At 36.0% G+C, this 20116-nt stretch overlaps 1 protein-coding gene across 2 annotated transcripts in view; it reads left to right on the top strand.

Moving 5' to 3' along the window:
- The window catches only part of sano (CABIT domain-containing protein serrano), a 128775-nt gene that overhangs the window by 69052 nt on the left and 39607 nt on the right, over positions 1–20116 (top strand). Inside the window, exon 3 of one of the 2 annotated variants that reach the window (XM_073090501.1) lies at positions 10518–10544. The exons of the other annotated variant lie outside the window; for it this stretch is intronic. The gene's annotated coding sequence lies outside the window, so the exon portion shown is untranslated. The remainder of the gene's footprint in view (positions 1–10517; positions 10545–20116) is intronic. 2 annotated transcript variants of the gene reach the window in all.

Genomic DNA, 20116 nt, shown 5'->3' with positions numbered 1-20116 from the left:
TCCTGAGGACAAAGTTGGAACGCCTCGGAACTATCTCCCTTACCCTTCAAAGCGGAACACAGCAGCTTAACACTGGTCTTATTAAGTAACAATATTGTACAGTAACCAATGCGTAACTCCTCCCAAAGTGATCTACAAAGACATTCGCCACAGCATCTGAATCACAATTGACAATGGAACAGTACAGAAGCTTTTGTCACCTGATTAATTACGAAGTCGCGTGCTAAATGCTCAAAAAAGTACCAATAAGGTCATATCTTTACATTTCTGAACACGAATATAGCTCTTATGTTAAAGGCGTGTGGAACAAAATTGCAAGACTAAAATGACACAACTATAAAAAAAACAATAGTATAGAAAGTTTTGTTTTCTATGACGACCTACATTGATTTAAAGACGTTTCATACTCACAGCTTTTATTACGCAGAAGGTTGACGTTTTTGTGCCTAAATTGTATAAACTCGTGCGTAAAGTTAAAGTTATTATTTGTTAACTGGTGTTGACCTAATGGCACTGACATTGTTTAACGAGAGATCCAGTTCGATTCTCGGCAAGATATTTGTATATTTATACTAGCTGACCCGGCAAATTTTGTACCGCCTCAAAATCTATTTATCAAATATATTTCATATAAAATATAGCCTATGTTACTTGTGGATAATGTAGCTTGAATGATGAAAAAAAAATTTAAAATCGATCCAGTAGTTTTTGAGCCTATTCATTACAAACAAACAAAGTTTTCCTCTTTATAATATTAGTATAGATGTAGATAGATGTAAATATTAACTTTTTACAGATATCATCTCGTTATTTCATTTTATTGATTCAATGCACTATATATAAATTGAAAAAAACTTTCCTGACAACAAATACATATTTTGAGTATGTGTGTGTAAAAAAAATAACACATCGTTTAAAACACTTAAACATCCTACGTCTGAAAGAGACAACACTACTTATCGAGTTGATGAATAGCTATGCTTGCTAATATCGCCCTTATTACAACACGATAAGGGCTATAATCGCGTGTTACCCGGAAGCTAAAAGTGAAATTATGTACTTTCTAGACACCCACTCAATACTAAGAAATGATGTTATGGGATCTGTATTGTTACTAAGTCTATGTGGGTGGAGACGTATTATGATGCTTGTATGAGTTATTAACATCTGTTTGTTTTAAGATGATTATCTAAAAATTGGCCAAGCGCGAATCACACTCATTCACGGACGGTTCCGTACCACCTAATTTTTATTTTTTAAGTATTTATAAATCATAGAGGCCGTAGAAGTAAATGCACTGTGAAAGATGTTTACCTATTACGTTTCATTCAATATATAAATCGATAAATGCCGAAAATTACGGTTTAAGAGATAGAGCCCTGTTGCAGACAGACAGACGGACAGACAGCGAATGCTAAGCGTTTCGTTTTTGCCCTTTTTGGACAGAACCCTAAAAACACGGTTATATGTATATAACGCTTTAACACTACGGAGATTGTGTTTTGTATATAAACCTAAATATATTAGTAGGCTTCACGGGCAAGTTTAATTATAATCGTTGTTTTAAACTTGTTAATTATAAAATTTATCTCACTTGAGAGCCATTACATACAGCTAGTTGTAATACCTAAGTCCTTATTCTAAAGGGAATACAAAACAGATATAATAAAGAGGTACCTATCTGCTACGCATATTTATATGTAATTTGATGGTTAAAGAATCTTCTGTAGTTCTAAAATATAGGAGTAGTAGTCGAGCATGCACTCCATCTGATCGTAAGTAGCCCATGGACATCTGTGATTAATCCCAGATAATATTAGTTTCCCATCTGAGGTTGGCCACAGATGACCGCTACCCCTGAGGAGTAAACAGCAACGCCACGGATCAGTATGTCTCCCTTACCACACCCTTCAAACCAAAACACAGCAGCACTTAACACAGCTGTTATTAGACAGAAATAGGTGTGGCGGTGGTGCATCTAGCGATCCCAAGAGTTTAAAACAAATTCTACCTTTAATTTACTGCGGTTACTCAGCTCGAAAGAATTTTCCTTTTTTAAATAAATACCTCTACTGTTCTACATGTACTATCTTCTTTAGTTCTATGCAAATAACCTTTCTTCTTTTTAATCCCTTTTAGAAATAAGTTCATTCACACCTTTGAACTCAGTTATTCAATAGTCACTTTTCCTTATTCGAAAAACGAAAATATCGACAAGCTGTGTTTTATACTTCTCCGAACTGCAACTGAAAATCAACCTTAGGGCATCGTCATACTATCGAAATACGAAAACAGATATTTTACGACAGCATGGAGTGACATTGAGCGTGTATGACCCCGATTCATGCTAAAACTATTTTGCCACTTTCAAAATACATTTTGAACCCTATTACTAAGTATTATGGTTGTTAGATCGTATAGTGTAAGTTTGTCTATATATAAAATGTATGTCCGTTTGTCGTAGATTCTTATTTGACACGTCATAGGGGCTCGTACGAACGTGTCTCGATTTCTCGAAGTCGTGATCGGAATAAAAATGGCGGATTACACATATTATTCTGTAATCGATAATGGCCATATGGGGATAGAATTCTAAACTTCGAGACGTTTCTACAGAAGTTCTTTTACTTTTTGTTTTTTTAATCGTCTATGGGGGGTAATGTTTTTCAAGCGTAGATGTTTCATTCTTTCGTACGCTCTCCATCCCAAACGGCTTCACGGATTTGAAGATAAAGTGTCGTTGGATTCGTTTAAATTGTGCTAATGCTTGGTTATTTTTAAGCAGTCGTGATTTTTGTTTTATCAAAATTCTCTAGTATACCTACTTAAGTAGTTTGATGGTAGAATCCTCTTGTGGTTCGACTCCGGCAGGGCCACCGACACACCTATTTCCACCTTATAATGGCCGTGCTAAACGCTGCTGTATTCTGGTTTGAAAGTTGTTTTAAGAGAGACATACTTATTCGCGGATTCTTAATCCCCAGGGGTAGCGACGCATCTGTTGCCAACCTCACGTAGGTCTTATCGAGGGTTGATTATTGATGTTCAAGAGCTGCAGTGTACACTTACCATCTGTTTGTAGATGGCCGACTGCAGTGCAGTTTGACTGCATGTCGCTTTGCTACTTGTAACTTATAACAAACACCTTCACTTCCGTATATAAAGTTTTAACTATTGCTACTAAACATTTGAAATTGCACCAAAATTGGAGTAACGTTTCAAAAACTTTATTTAGACAGAAATAAATAAGACATACTGAAGAATTAATAAACCTAAACGATTAATATTAAGGCTGACTTTAAAAGAAATCTGAGAATTCCCATCCATCGTTCCCCTCATTTCATATTACCGTCACATTTATAATAAACACAAATAAAACAGAACTAACCAGATAATTTCAAAAAGAAAAAGAAAGAGGTCTACTCAATCATCATCAAGAGAGCATCAGGCATATAAAAGAATAAAAAATGACACTTGACTAATATATGCCGTAACGAGCGTAAGAATTGTAAGGTTAAGGATAAAAGAAAAGAAAAGAAAAGATAGAATTCCGTGAGTCACGCACGCTTGACGAGTGGTGTTTATTAAAATAAATAAACGTGAAAAACTTTGTTTAAGCTGTACAAATAAATAATGCTTTGTCTGTTTTTTTAAAGATCCTTTTTAGGGTTCCGTACCCAAAGTAAAACGGAACTAACTCTATTACTAAGCCGCCGCTGTCTGTCCGTCTATAACAGGGCTCTGTCTGAACTATAATAGACAGATACTTGAATTTACAAAAAATCATCATCATCATCATCAACCCATTAATGTGTCCCACTGCTGGGCTCGGGTCTCCTCTCAGAGTGAGAAGGATTAGGCCATAGTCCACCGCGCTGGCCAAGTGCGTATTGGTAGACTACACATACCTTTGAAAACATTTTTTTTTTTAATGGTTTCTCAGGTATGCAGGTTTCCTCACAATGTTTTCCTTCACCGTTTAAGCAAGTGATAATTAATTTCTAATACGCACATAACTTTGAAAAATCAGAGGTGCGTGCCTGGGATTTGAACCTCGGACCCCTCGAGCGAGAGGTCGAGTTTCTTAACCACTAGGCTATCACTACAAAAAATGTATAACTAAAAATACTAAAAATAAACAAAAATGTTTAATATAAACGGGGTTTGTCATACCAGAAACCGTTATTTTTTGGCCTTTATCCCGTTATATATTGAATCGTAATAGATTGACAGTCCAAATTTACACAATGCGTTTACTTATATGCCTGCTATGATAACAAATACAAGAAATAAAAAAAAAAACTCAATGAAAATTTGTTGGTACAGAACCCATTTGACTCACTTGGCTATTTATCTATACATATAAATAAAATTGGAGTGTCTGTTTTTAATATTGAAATAACCGCTTTTTACTACATGCAAATGAATATATACGGTACATACACCAAAATAACATTTTTTACAATTTTTGTCTCTCTGTCTGTCTGTTCTGGCTAATCTCTGAAATGGCTGGATCGATTTTGACGGGACTTTTATTCGCAGGTAGCTGATGTAATAAGGAGTAACTTAGGTTACTTATATTTTAGAACTAGCTGTGCCCCTGTTTTTTACGCGGGTGTAACCGCGGGGCACAGCTAGTTATGAAATAAAAATAGTAAACCAGCATCCAGCTTTAATCCAGCTCTACAGCTGTTATAAGTCTACGTCACCATTCCTCCATCAACACTTGCCGAAGGTTAAAGTTCCATCTACGCCAACTGGACTCAGGGTCCTACACGGTTTTTGCCAAAACGTGCAAGATGTGGAATGAACTTCCTTTTGTGGTATTCCTGCTATGTTACGAAGATCTTCACAATGCAAAAAGGGCCTCCAAAGCCAGCAAATCATTGGCGACTCCTCTGTTGCATGTGTCTAAAGGCGACGATGACTTTTTTATATTTATACCTAACGATAAGGCAAACGGGCTACCTAGTGGAAAGCAGTCACCGTCGCCTATGGACACCAGTCGCCAATGCATTGGTTTTGTAGGAGAGCTCTTTTTGCACCCCTCTTAAAGAGTCCTATGTCATAGCGCTCAGGGAATACCTCAGACAGTTCATTCCACATTTTGCACGTACGCTGCAAAAAAATCTCATCAGGTAGCCCGTCTGCCTTATATTAAACCATAAAAAAATGAAATTTTCTGCACATCACTACATTGTTTTTAACATGGTCAATAAAGAGTAAATAAATAAATAAATAAGGAATACATGCCGCTATAGCTAAGCCACAAAGGCTCTACACAAAAATAATTTCAATATTTATTAAAGGGGAAATGGCCACCAAAACAGTTAGGTCGTTGACCACCACAAACTTCCTATGACATCATGGGAACCGAGCCTCTCTGTAGCTGGAATTGCTATCACTTTATTAATATTCTACAAAGTGCATTATGAACAATACAATACATTAATATGCAAGGGACACCGCCGCCATCTTGATACGGCCATAGTGATTTTTCTAGACTAGCTCTTGCATTCGAAATCGTTAGCTTTCACCGCTTTATTATTATTATATCACTGATTTCTAATGTATACGAATAAATCAAATTGATCAGTCTGTTCACAAACTGCTTATTTGTATGGTTTGTTATTTATAAAATCAGAATAGCAATCTAATGGTAAAACGTCTTTACAGCTCATGAACAAAACACTGTATAAAGTCTGTCTATTTAAAGTCTCTTACAGTGTGTCGAAAGTCTATCACAACTATACTGTCTATAAGACATACTTTTCCTAGGCGTCCCAGCTTAGTCCTCAGGGGTAGCGGCGCATCTGTGACCGAACTCAGGTAGGAATATCTATTCCTAACTGGGGTTGATAACAGATGTCTATGGGCGGCAGTAGCCACTTACCATCAGGTGAACTGCATGCTAGTATGCTACTCATATATTATAAAAAAATATGTTCGTCAGTCGGCTTTCGGCATCCATGCCTTCCCAAAGTAATGCTTCACGCTAGAAAATGGTTTGGCGGACCAAAGCCAAGGTGCAGACCCTCCCAGTCGAATCTTAGTTGCTTTACCAATTTTCAAATCAGTTTCTTTATTGACCTAATTCATACATACATACATATTTAACGCTTACTTAAAAGGTTGCAAAGTCCACGTAGTTCGACTCGATTTCACATACTTTCCAAGATTTTTTTTAGATCTCTCTCAATTGATTAATGAGAAATTACGCTCATAACTCTGAAAAATTAGAGGTGCCTGGGATTCAAACCTGATACCTGTCGATCGAGAGCCCAAGTTTCAACTGCCAGGCTATCACTGCATTTCTATACATATCAAACACGATTAAATCCTAATTGCCTCACATTAGTGTCTTGCCTCATACATGACGTGTAAATATCTAGATCTAGACCCGAACTTAGACACTAATCTTGTCAATCACGCGCGCCCTAATACCGTGAAGCCCCAATAATCTCGCTAGGTGATCTAGCCGATCTAGGGCATCTAGATTCCAGTCTTTCATTCAGGCTTACAGATTGACCGATTTCGTCAGATATCGGTATTGTGGGCTAGTACAATAGATAAAGCTGACTATTCACTTACCGATACATTTTTAATTAATTTTGATAGTTTTTCAATAAAAATAAATTGTTTGTAAGATATGTTATACTTCTGTGGCGGGTCTAAAAATATTATTTATTAACTAACTCTCTTTTAATATCCCACTGCTGGGCAAAGTCTTCTCACGATCAGTAGGGTAGGCTTAATGGACCATACTGTATTATATTTTAATCATCGAAAAAAAATTGAAAATTAAACTGAAAAATTGCAATTAAAGTAATTTTACTAAAAAATAAGATGGGGCAGCATGGGCCACTAAATTTCAATCTATTTCTAAGTTCTCCAACTTAGCTTACAAGAATAGATTTAGAATCTTCATTTATTTCTTCACAAATTCCTAACCACAGTATAATCGACACAATCGATTGTCTATAAATAGTAAGCAATAGTAATTACGAGTACGCTTCTAAATATAAAATGTGTACTCATATACAATCGGTATGATTTTCCATTTGTGTGTTTATGATTTTTTATGTGGGTTATGATATATAACGACTGTAAGTTACCTTTGTATACCGACATAGATGGATAATTAAATTAAATGTGTGAGTCCATTTTTTAACCGACTTCCCAAAGGAACAGAGGTTATCTATTCGTCGCGTATTTTTGAGCGTACTGTCAGGCTTAAGAATTCTGAATTTTAAGTATTACAAAACGAATAGTGCTGTAATGACGTGTCAACTATCATAGTCGTCAAGCATTTCTGTTCCACTGCTGGGCACGGGTCTCCTCTCAGTATGAGAAGGATTAGGCCATAGTCCACTGCGCTGGCCAAGTGCGAATCGAAAGACTGTACAAGTGCACAGTCACACACCCCTTAATATTTTTTCGAACTTTACTCCTCATGTTTTCCTTCATCGTTTAAGCAAGTGATAATTAATTTCTTATACGCACATAACTGATACGGGTCTTGTTATGGAAACACGCGTCGTTCGTATGAGAGTAATTAAATTGCAGTAATTTTGTAGAATTCATTTTAAATTTTGATATTTACAAAATTTGTTTTAATATTTTTCGTGAATTTATTATAAGGCAGCATCTTAAAATACTGTTAAATCCCAGCCAAAGCCGGGGACATTGCCTCGTAAACAAACCCGGGAACTCATTACTATGTGCCTCATGCGCCTCCCTTTTAAGGGCGGCGCACAGAGCGCGGACGTCCTGCGCACTGTTCACATATTAATTGCCTTATTTGATCTTGCCTACTACTAGTTAGGCCGGTTGAACGATTTATTATAATACTATTAGTTTTATTACAATGCTACTATAGTTTATATAGTATAAAGCGTTTATTAAACCAACTACATATGTTTATATAAACACTAGCTGACCCGGCAAACGTTGTGTTGCCATATAAAGAACAAAATGTTAAGCGTGAACAACCCTTATCACTTAGGGGTATGAAAAATAGATAGTAGCCGATTCTCATACCTACTGAATATGCAAAAAAATTTGTGAAAATCGGTAAAGCCGTTTCGGAGGAGTACGGTAACTAACATTGTGACACGAGAATTTTATATATATAAGATGTTTTAGATGGGTTATAAATACAAATGTTAATATTATAGGTAAACATGACCTGTTTTGTTTTAAGGATATTGTATCAATGTCTATTACAATGGAAAAAAGTGGTAAGCATATGTGTAAGTGAATAAAATTTGATTAAGAAATTTAAGCAATTACGTTTTACTTTTGAAACAACTTCGTTTTATGCCTACGTAAATATATCAGTTTTATAGAGAACTTTTAAAATAAATCGACGACATTCAAACTGTTTAGAATTTTAGTGACCGTTCATCTTTAAAACGATTTTGTGTCGGTTTTGTTTCATAAAATTATTTTTTTTTTAATTTTAAGAATAAGCTTCAATTCCGACTTATTTTAGTGACCACACCATCAGGTGGACCGAAAGCTTCGAATTCATATTTTTCTGGACAAAAGCTCATATGAAGGTGCCTTAGTAATGAGCTTAAAAATAAAACAAAAGCTCCTTTTGTGCTTTCAAAGGCGCTAATCGCCAAGTTCAATGCACACACCTTTGTCTATGAGAGGTGAGAAATATTTCGGTTTTCTAAAAGCTTTGTAAACTTGAACTTTTTGAAAGCTCTTTTACGACTGTTTAGATAAGCTCGAAGGAGGTTTTGTTGTAGGAAGTGTTTTGTGGTAAATATGAGTGTGAAAATTTAAGGGTCTGTCCACATGATATTGAGTAGTAGTGTATTCACGCCCTAATATTTATTTGCATTTTAAAGGTTAGTAAATTTTTTTTCATAATATGGAAGTAGCTAACGAGCATGCACTCCACTTGATAGTGATTGGCTACTGCCGCCTATGGACATCTGTAATCAACCCCAGATAGGATTAGATATTCCTACCTGATGTCGGCCATAGATGCGCCGCTACCCCTGAGGACTAAGCAGGAACGCTTTGGAAAAATATGTCTCCCTTACCACAACCTTCAAACCGGAACACAGCAGCGCCTAACACTGCTGTTACTAGGCAGAAATAGGTGTGGCGGTGGTGCCGCCGGAGTCGAACCACAAAGGGTTCTACCAGCTTGGCCAATGAATTTTTATGCAAATCAATGTTATCTCTGGGAATAGTTTTCATATATGGGAATGTCTATGAATGTAATTGTTATCTGTTATTCAATGGCTAGATATAGTCAATTCCCACAGCATTTTATTTGAGCCTAACAATAGATTAGTTAAAACAATCGCGTATATGGAAAAACATGTGTTTTTATCAGAAAATGTACATGGTACTATCTTAAGAGCAGTGTCAGCCTAGTGGAATGCATTCCGATCTCACACGGTCCTAGGTTCGAATCCAACTAGGCTTTTTCTATGAAATTAAAGCAATAATTAGGAAAGTATGCCCTATTGTGGACCCTATTGTTGTTCCCTTTTTACCTTGAAGTTATGAAATAGCATAAAAGCAATAAACATTTTACTTAGCTCAACAAGTACCTAATTTGGCGAAAATCACCTACAGTGCAAAATACCTACAATTAGTTCTGCTCCGTTTGTTTTAACAAAAGAAACCAATTTTGACCCTAACTCGTGATAATAGAACTTTTTATTGCGTGAAGAAAATTTGCTCATATGGGTTATATATTTGTGGAAATATAGTTTTTATGGTAAATGGCTTTAAGGGCGATTGTTCTATGAATTGGTTTTAGCAAAGGGGTGACCACCGATGCGAAACGTCACAAATGTTACATGTAGTAAGGTCATTAACCATAAAAGTACCATTTCGAACTATTTAATTTCAAACAACGGAAGTTCTTTTTCCAAAAATAAAGAACAAACAAATAATATAAATATCGCCATAAATATTAGAAGAAACAATAGTAACTAAATAATTCAATATGATAAATTATAAAAAACCTAAAAACGCATTTATAAATATCTACAATTCGTATTTTTTTTTTCAAAATTGCAGTAGGCAATACAATTATTTGCATAATAAAACCCTTAAAAGTTTTTATTCGGAAAATATAGTGGATCCGTAAAATAATCCGTGAATCCCCGAAAGGAAGTTTACGGTACCTTTACCATGAGTTTTTACTTTTTGTCAAATATGACTGTTTTGGTATTTGTTTACGCATTAGCAATCAGCGCCCCTACCGGATTGTATCAGAACTATAGTGGCAGTAACGTAACATTAAATGTCTAAATTGATAAAATGGCGCTTTATGTTTTGTCTCTCTTTTTTGCCAACGTGTGAGGTAGGCAAAAGATTCTCAGACCTACTGAATATGCATATAAAATTTGGTGAAAATCGGTAAAGCCGTTTCGGAGGAGTACGGTAACTAACATTGTGACACGAGAATTTTATGTATAAGATTATTTATTTGCACTGCATTTTATTTTGCTTTATTCAATGTTACTTTTTTATTGTTACAGGTCGCCATACGTTGGGACTTTTGAACGGTAAGTTCTATTATGAAGCTCCAGTTAAATTAACCAAATGCGAGTCGAACTCAAACATGTAATGTTGTTTTTTTTGTGGTGGTTGTAAGTAATAGGTAGGGTAAGTAGTATTCTACTACTACTAGAAAGCCGTGATAGACTAGTGGTTAAGAATCCCAGGCACGCACCTTAGATTTTCAAATTTATGTGCGGATTAATTTCTAATTAATTATCACTTGCTTAAACGGTGAAGGAAAAAAATCATGAGGAAACCTGCACACCTGAGAGATTTATAAAAAAAAAAATCTCAAAGGTATGTGAAGTCTACCAATACTTACTTGTCCAGCGCGGTGGACTATAGCCTAATCCTTCTCATTCTGAGAGAAGACCCGCGCCCAGCAGTGGGACAGTAATGGGTTGATGATGATACAGTACTCGATTCTGGAGCCCTTAAGACTAACCTTATTCGAAATGTAAGCCTTTCTTGCACAAGAAATGACAATACATGACTTACTTTCTGCGGTTTTAAGACTAAGTTTAGTCAAAACTAATTTTTGGCAACCCTGACTCTGACCAAAGCCACAACTCTACATGATCTTTTACCCATTACCCAACAATAGTCATAAAAATACCACCCGTAATCGAACCGGCGTACCGACGTATCTCTTCCACAACTTATCCCAAAGAACCATCAAAGACACATTAAATACATTGTTGCCATACAATTAAGGCCATGTTTTGTATGCCATACGATATTTTAAGACGATATCAGCACTTTATGGTCACTTAGCTAGCTTTTTGCATCGTTAAATCTATTTCAATACATTTTATTCGAGTTTTATGTTTAATTTGCGGGTAGATAGCGATTGTATTGTTCCATGTTCGTTATTTGAATTTAAAAGTTAACCGCCGATATTTTCTGAAAGAAAAAAGTTGTTATAAAAATAAATGTCGGGGAATACGAGTTTAATCGCGTGGTTTCGTCCGTGTTTCAGACAACGCTGCTGTGTAAAGAGCTCAGGGTTCGATCCCCGGCCAAGCAAACATGATGATTAAATTCCTATTTGGGTCAGTATGACAGCATAAGCTTATACTGATGTAGTGCAATGTAGATTGTAAATGATAAATTAATTTAAATTAAATTACTTTATTTTAATTTAATTTAATTGACTTAATTAAATGACTTAATTTAGTTTTCCAAGGCAAAAGTTGGCTCATATTTTACAATTTTCTGTGTTGACGTTAAAGTTCCATCATAGGTAAGTCCCATTATCAAATTATAAAAAAATACATTATAGAGATTATCTACTGGTTAAAAATACATTATTGGTTTATTTTGAACTTAAAGACTCTTATTACTAATGCTCGTCCTTTCCCAATAGCCACTTGCCCAGCAGTGGGACATTCAAGGTTGAGAACCTTCGACCTTCTAACAGAACCAGTTTGAGAAGCAAGGTGTTCACGTACAGCTGTTAGCTTTTCAAGGATATCTTTACTATGCGAATATCAATTTGTTTTTTACTGCCATTAGGTAATTTGTCGCTTTTCACTTTATTTTTTTGGGATTCTTTCTAAAAGAATACTTAATAAAATAAAATGATATTTTAAAAAGACAATGTCCAAAAAAAACTACAAATGCGTCGCTACCCTTGAGGACTTTGCTTGATGCTAGATGCCTCGGAAAAGTATGTCTCCCTTACCACACCCTTCAAACCAGAACACAGCAGCGCTTAACACTGCTGTTATTTAACTGAAACAAATCCTTAAACATTTCCATTATGCCACACACACAAATACATACACAGACGTATAACACACAAACACACACATGCATAGTGCACACTTTAAAGCACATTATAATTGTCTATTGAGGATGCTCGATTAATTAAGAAAAAGAAGAAAGAAAAACGATATAAAGTTCTTTTAAAAAACGCAAAACCCTAGGTCATAAAAATATTTAATATCCGATATCATATGCATTTTATTACAAACCAGGACTATGAAATTCAAATGATTATTTAGCAAAGAAAAAAATGGTTAATGTGAGTGGGGCTTGTAAGAGAGTTCCGTACGAGAATTAACTATATAAGTACTTTTTATTTCTGCCTAATAACGGCAGTGTTAGGCGCTGTTGTGTTCCGGTTTGAAGGGTGTGGAAAGGAGACTTTTCCGAGGCGTTCCAGCTTAGTCCTCAGAGGTAGCGGCGCATCTGTGGCCGACCTCAGGTAGGAATATCTAATCCTATCTGGGGTTGATTACAGATGTCCATGAGCGGCAGTAGCCACTTACCATCAGGTGGACTGTATGCTCGTCTGCTACTCCTATATCATAAAAAAGGTACTTATTACTTCTAAGTCCATGGACTTTATTATGCTATTTATAATTTCTGCCTAACAATAACAGTGTTAGCGCTGATGTGTCCGGTTTGAAGGACGTAGTAAGGAAGATATACTTATCCCAGCTTTTCAAACTTAGTCCACAGGGATAGCAACGAATTGGGGGCCGACCTCAAATAGGACTCTTATCTGTGGTTGATTACAGAAGCCCATTGGCTTACTTACGATCAAGTGGGTCTGTAAGGAAAGACAAATGCACTCAATTCTATTTTCCAAATTCTGAATTTTTACACAGTTTCCATTCCAGACTTATTATTTGCACATCATTTTCTTATTTCTTAATTTAAACTTGTTTGTAAAACGGATCAATTCTATCACATAAGTCCACTTCTAACTTTTAATTACATGTCACATTCAGTCCGTCTTTAATGTTAAAATATTTAAATTTTCATACGGAACCCTAAAATACCGCAAACATCTAAAAAGTAAAAAAACCGTAACTAACTATCCGAGTAATAACTTGCATGCGTGCGTACTAGACACGGGGTAATTAAAACTTGCATTAAAATATACCCGATGTGTATGAGGTTGGTTTTTTAGTAATTTCTGAAGCAGTTTGAATAATTGACTGCATTAGTTCGCTGGATATGAAGATGCTTGCAGTCACGAGTTTTTAAATGGATTGGGGAGCTTAGTAAGGTCTGCTGGTTTGACTTTGTCAATTATTTACACTGATGTCCAGATTCGGTTCACTATGTAACACTAACCCCCTTGTTTTGTTTGTTGTACACTAACATAGTTTTAAGAAAATATGTACTAACCAAATCTATGGACTGTAAAAAAAAGGGTCTGAAATAAAGAAATTATTATTATATATTTTATGATTTTTCGAATTCGTGAAGAGTTTGAATGTAAGGCATAAAAAAATTAAATCCTTAAAGCTTAAAGTGCCATCTATACTATGTTATACCTATACCTATGGGCATCTATATATACAGATACTATATATAGATACCTATGGGCATCTTTAATCAACCCCAGATAGGACTGGAGTTCTCCTGAGATCGGCTACAGTTGCATTGCTAAACCTGAAAATGTTAAGTTAGAACGCCTCGTACAAGATTATCTCCCTCGCCAAAACCTTCAAACCAGAACACAGCAGCGCTTTACCCTTACTAATTTAATTTATAATTAATTTCATAAGTGAAGGTCGTAGAACCTTTTGTGGTTTGATTCCGACGGCACCACCGCCACACCTATTTCTACCTCAAAACAGCAGTGTTAAACGCTGCTGTGTTCTGGTCTGAAGGGTGTGTAAGGGAGACGTACTTTTCGGAGGAAGGGCTAGCGGCGCATCTGGGGCCGATCTCAGGTAGGAATATTTAATCCTATCTGGGGTTGATTACAGATGTCCAAGGGCAGGAGTAGGAACTTACCATCAGGTGGACTATATGCTCGCCTGCTACTCCTATATTATATAAAGAAGGTATTAAGTATTTAATGTGATGATGTCCTGTTTATGCCTGATATTTTAAACGATAATAAAACAAACAAACAAACTTATAAAAAATATCCGTATATTATATACACATTGCATAATTATCATGGAATTTATAACCATTACAGCTTAAGTAATCAATCGCAACAGGATTCTTGGTGCCAAAGGCTCTAGGCTCTGCAGTTTTGCAAAGCGAAGCCTCAAATCAGCGTATACATTAGCGCCGGTGTCAAAGATCACTATGTTTCCACGAAACCATCTTCTATGTGGATAAATACCAGGGTTTCACCTCACCTACCCGTCGTGATTCGGTGTATTGTTTGTAAGATCCATGTATGACAAATACGTTTCTTGTTTCATTTATACTTATAAAAATATTGTTTTATAAATATAGTTCAAAAAACTAAAAAACACGCTTTGTGAATTATTTTCTACTTTTTAGTTGATTTTATCATAAAAGCGTGTTTTTTAGTTTTTTGAACTATATTTATTTTATTAATTTTTAGTATTTGGTGTTATAGCGACCATCATTATGCATCGTCTGTAAAAAAATCAAGTATTCTATTACGGTTTAAGAGATAAAGCCCTGCGACTCACGAACAGACAGCTGAGGGTTTCGTTTTATCCTTTGAGTACGGAATCCTAAAAATCATTCTACAAGATGGCATTATAGATATGTTTCAGTACATTTGAGTTATAGGGAAATAACATTATTATTTTCCAAGGCTAAAAATAAATCTAGTAACTTTGCCTGAACGCTCCATAAGGCTTTCTCTCGCCTCGAAAATCGTTAATCCTGAGGATATTGATAAGAACAATGGTACAAAATTATTAAAATCGTGTATTGTCATCGGTTCTTGATAATTCTTCAAAATTTTGAATTAAACTGAACGTTCAAAGTGGATAGAAATCGGGCTCAAAGATTCCGTTACTGTTACGTACATACATACATACAAACGTACAACCCAAGCTTATAAAAGCGTGTTAATAAAAGTACCAATGATCCCAGTAGGCCTAACTTCTGATCCTTATCGTCTTTTCTAAATTAATTTTCGACAAAATTACTAAGGTAATGTTTCTTACCCATGCTGTCTTGAAACATACTCGTATGCTAATATGTAATATACCAATTTGTGAACATTTAATCTAATTATAACGATTAAAAAAATTATGTGTAAGCTAGTGTTGATCTCAATCCATCTACAATGTTAAGGAATGTTATTTTCGATTAAGACTTGCATAGATGACTAATAAATATATAGTAGTAGCAAACATGCAGTACACCTGATGCTCAGTGGTTACTGCCATCCATGGACATCTGCAATCAAATCAAGGTAAGAGTCAATTCCTACCTGAGGTCGACCACAGCTGCGCCGCTAACCTTGAAGACAGCAACACTATCAGATAATGGAATAATATAGTGTATTTTTTTTTCAAAATTAACTCGTTTGATTCCCAGGATTCAGGCAAAAAAAAAATATTAAAGTAATGATGCAGTTTTAGTTTTTATCAAAATCGACCTCGTAAGTCGTTTCAGCATTTTCCGCTAATCCTTATAGTTTCGGATTTGGCCCTGAAGGCCCGTTTGAAAAATTCACTATGTATATTTTACTGCGTCTCCGTTCAAGCGCTGATAAATGAGGGCACTCCCTCCAAACAACCCAAGCGAGCAGAAATGTCATAGCTATTTGCATAAATATTTGCTAGAAGCTGACACTGTAACTTATTGTCGGTTAGCGCACTATGTTCTTGTATAACGGGCACTTTGCAAATTATTTGATGCGTTTTTACTCTGCTACTATGCTAATACGAGTTGCAGGTCATTTGTCGTCGCGTGGCGGTCTGACGTGCAAAGGGTTCCGGGTTCGATCCACGGCCAGACAAATGTAAATGAGGAATTTAGATTTATGTTGTGGATCTGGGTGTTTTATGTGTTCGCCTTTGTGTGTGTAAATGGCAACCACTACGCAGGGAATTCTAGTGAAGGACTGTAAGTTAGGAAAGCATTTTGTGGTCGTCAACCCATTACGTTAAGAAGGATTAGGCTATAGTCCACCGCGCTGGCCAAGTACGTATTGGTAGACTTCACATACTTTATAGAATTTTTTTAAAGATCTCTCTGATATGCGAGTTTCCTCACGATATTTAACTTTAACGTTAAAGTGGTCTGGGATTCAGATTCAGCAAAGGTCTGGGATTTGATCATCGGATCCGTCGATCGAGAAGCCGAGTTTCAATCACTAGACTACACCTGGTAGGACATTTTCATCGTGAGGCATTGCGACACATTTAAATGCATAAGGCTTAAAGATCGGTTCTTTTGTAATCAACCCACGATAAGATTAGATTCCTACCCAAGGTTGGCCACAGATGCGCGCCCCTTGAGGACTAAGGTGAAATGTCTTTGAAAAGTATGTCTCCCTCACCACCTTCAAACCAGAACACGGCAGCGCTTAACCCTGTTGTTATTTGGTCGATAGATGTGGCGGTGGTGCCGCCGGAGTTGAACTACACAGAATTCTACCTTCAAAACCACATTCAAATCAGAAAAGGAGCAAACTGCTGCTATGCAGAAATTTGGAGGCCGAAATAGGTGTGATGGTAGTGCAGGGGAACGTCAAGTTCTACCACATTTAGGTATTGAGGTCGAGACTCAAGGTTAGGTTTGTGACAAAGATAGGAATCCGTGTAGGCGAGATCATATTGTTAGCGTCGCTTAATGTCTAGGGTTGGCACTTGGTTATCGATAAAATCCTGTTAAGGTCCACACACATACACCCAATACTGAAAGACTTTAACTGACTTGAACCGCCATGTACATTTTTATTTTTGGATAAGCTCAACAACATGCAAAAACAATTATATAATGTGTTATCTATCATAATTGTTAAGGAGGTAGAGCCATTTCTGGTTTGACTCCGAAGACACTCCCGCCACACCGTTCTACCTAATAATGGCAGTCTACACTTCTATGTTCCGCTTTGAATGTGGCAAGAGAGACATTGGTTAGTTACAGATGTCCATGGTAGTCAGCCACTTTGCATTATTAACAAATTATGTATTACATAGGGGTATGCAATTTCATTCCCCGCTAAGAATACAATCTAATCTGTCCTTGCAAAAGCGCTAAAAGAAATAGGTAGGTATAATGTTCAAAATCAAGGATATTATAGAGAGAGATAGAAATCTTTAAACGTGCAAGCCTTTGAAATTTTCTTTTTAGGTATATCTACATGATTAAATCGAATTTCATGACAATTTGACGTAAACGTGACGTGAAGATTAAAAAAAAAGTCTCATGATTATTTGTAACAAAAATCTTCCAGTTTTTATTATCGTATGAAATACATAGGTACTTGAAGGTGGTAGCGCCCTTTGTGGTTCGACTCCGGCGGCACCAATGCCACACCTAGTTTTGCCTAATAACAGCAGTGTTAGACGCTGCTGTGTTCGGTTTTGAAGGGTGTGGTAAGGGAGACATACTTTTTCGAGGCGTTTCAGCTTCGTCCTCAAGGGTAGCGGCGCATCTGTGGCCGACCTCAGGTATATCTAATCCTATCTGGGGTTGATTACAGATGTCCATGGGCGGCAGTGGCCACTTACTATCAGGTGGACTGCATGCTCGTCTGCTACTCCTATATTATAAAAAAGATACGTCGTATCGGCTTAGATAGCAGAAATTCAAAGTTAAAGTTAAAACCATTTAAATATATACAGACTAAGCTTAGACAAGGCTCATGCATTTAAACTGACTATCACCTCGAACTTAGCCTCCAGAAAATTAAATAAACCTGTAATTGTATTTTCTATACCAGTTAAACCATTCTCAAGATCGTACTTAATGGCCAGTTACAAGGAATTAATTACGAGGGCGTGCTCCACGTCGATCTGTGAGTGAAGTTAATGCATGCATGCATATGCATATGCACACTGAGTATAGATATGTTGTACCGCAGGCCCGTCCTGTTTTGGTAAGGTATATGCAGAGTATTGCGTTAAAGCGCCCCGGGCAATATTAGGGGGCGGCAAAATTCTCAATCATATATTAATCATGCTTAAAGTGCATGTCAATCAGTGACATAAATGACAAAAACACGTCAAATTTTATAAAATTGTAAATGTTATTTATAATTACAGCAATTTTAGGGGGCAGCAAAATTCTCAATCATATTTTAATCACCCTTAAAGTGCATGTCAATCAGTGACATAAATGACAAAAATAAGTTAAATTTTATAAAATTGCAGTCCTCAATTTTATTTATTAATACATTAATTATTATTAACGTTGCAGTTTACAATTATATTTATTTGTTTGTTAATTGTTACAAAGTTGCAGTTTTCAATTCCATTTCTTTATCAATAGTTCTGATTCTATTACATTCATTATTTGGAATGGGATGCTTCTTCTCCATAACGAAACACCTTCTGAAGTGGTGGTAGTTGTATTGACATTCAAAAAGTGCTCTGTAAAGAACCTATTTTGAATTTAAAAAAAAGATTTGATTTGATTTGATTCATTATAAGCTCAATTATGTCTCCTGCAAAGTACTTCTGACTCCCACGGCACTCTTGAGTACATAACCATTATATTTCCTGAAATCTCAATAGCGAATACCAATAAAGTTCCACATCACGACGCCAGTAAAATAGCCAATTCTTATACCTTAATAAAGATTACGTGAATCGAAACCATAATAATTTACGCATCTAATCAAATCCCGATGGTTATAAATAAATAAAGTTTATTTATTTAATAGATAATAAAGTTTATTTATTTAACGACGCAATAGATAGATCGTTTTCGCTGCGAAATTCGAATGAACTCTATTAGGCCCACTTCAGACTGTGCTAGTTCTTTAGTCAATTTGCGATTGAATTCGAATAAAAGTTGGCTTCTTATCTTCTAAATTCGAATAACGGTACATCTTTGATTTTATGTTTAAGAAACTCAAGGAGCCTCTGAGTTTTTAAAAATAGTTGTGAAGTTTGTGTGAAATCGATCAATACACACTTGGGTAATACACATTATACGCAGTGTGTTTCCATTTACTGTCGATTATAATTACCTACTAGTTTTTGCCCGCGGCTTCGCCCGTTTGAAAGAAAATAATATGACATACTAACATACATAAAACTGAAAATTCGTACCTTCATTGGAATGACAGTGGCGCCATCTGGCGAAAATTGGTCGTACTAACTCTGAAACCATCGTGGGCTTATGGACAACAACTTTTCTAAAGATCATCACTTGATCAAATGCATAGTTTACGATTCAATCCTTACTAATATCTATTAAAATAATCGATTTTTTTGGTCCACAAGATCGATTCTCCGATTAATCGATCTTAGATCGCCATCCCTAGTTCCCGTGGGATTTCCGGGATAAAAACTATCCTACGTCCTTCCTCGGGTCTCAGACTACCTATGTACAAAATATTCATTAAAATTGGTTCAGTGGTTTGGGCGTGAAGAAGAGACAACCAGACAGACAGAGTTACTTTCGGGTTTATAAATTAGTAAGAATTACATTTGTTGTCGGTTTTTATTACCTATTACATTATTGAAGAAAACAATTACACGACGTATCAATTCAATCAATCATTCTACGATAGTATTAGTCTAAAATTACTAGCCAATCGCTTGACTAAACTACAAGCTTAGTCTGAAATAGGTCTAACGCAGGGAAAATCGTAAAAGTCGTAATTGATTTATTGAGCTATGAATGTATCGATAGTTTGTACACGGGACAACACTATTGA

This window comes from Epargyreus clarus, unplaced genomic scaffold, assembly GCF_041222505.1.
Source record: "Epargyreus clarus isolate Ecla_fem2 unplaced genomic scaffold, WU_Ecla_fem_2.2 ptg000032l, whole genome shotgun sequence".
NCBI classification, from domain to species: Eukaryota; Metazoa; Arthropoda; class Insecta; order Lepidoptera; family Hesperiidae; genus Epargyreus; species Epargyreus clarus.
The sequence above is the reverse complement of the archived record's forward strand: the minus strand, read 5'-3'. Positions and strand labels throughout refer to the sequence as shown.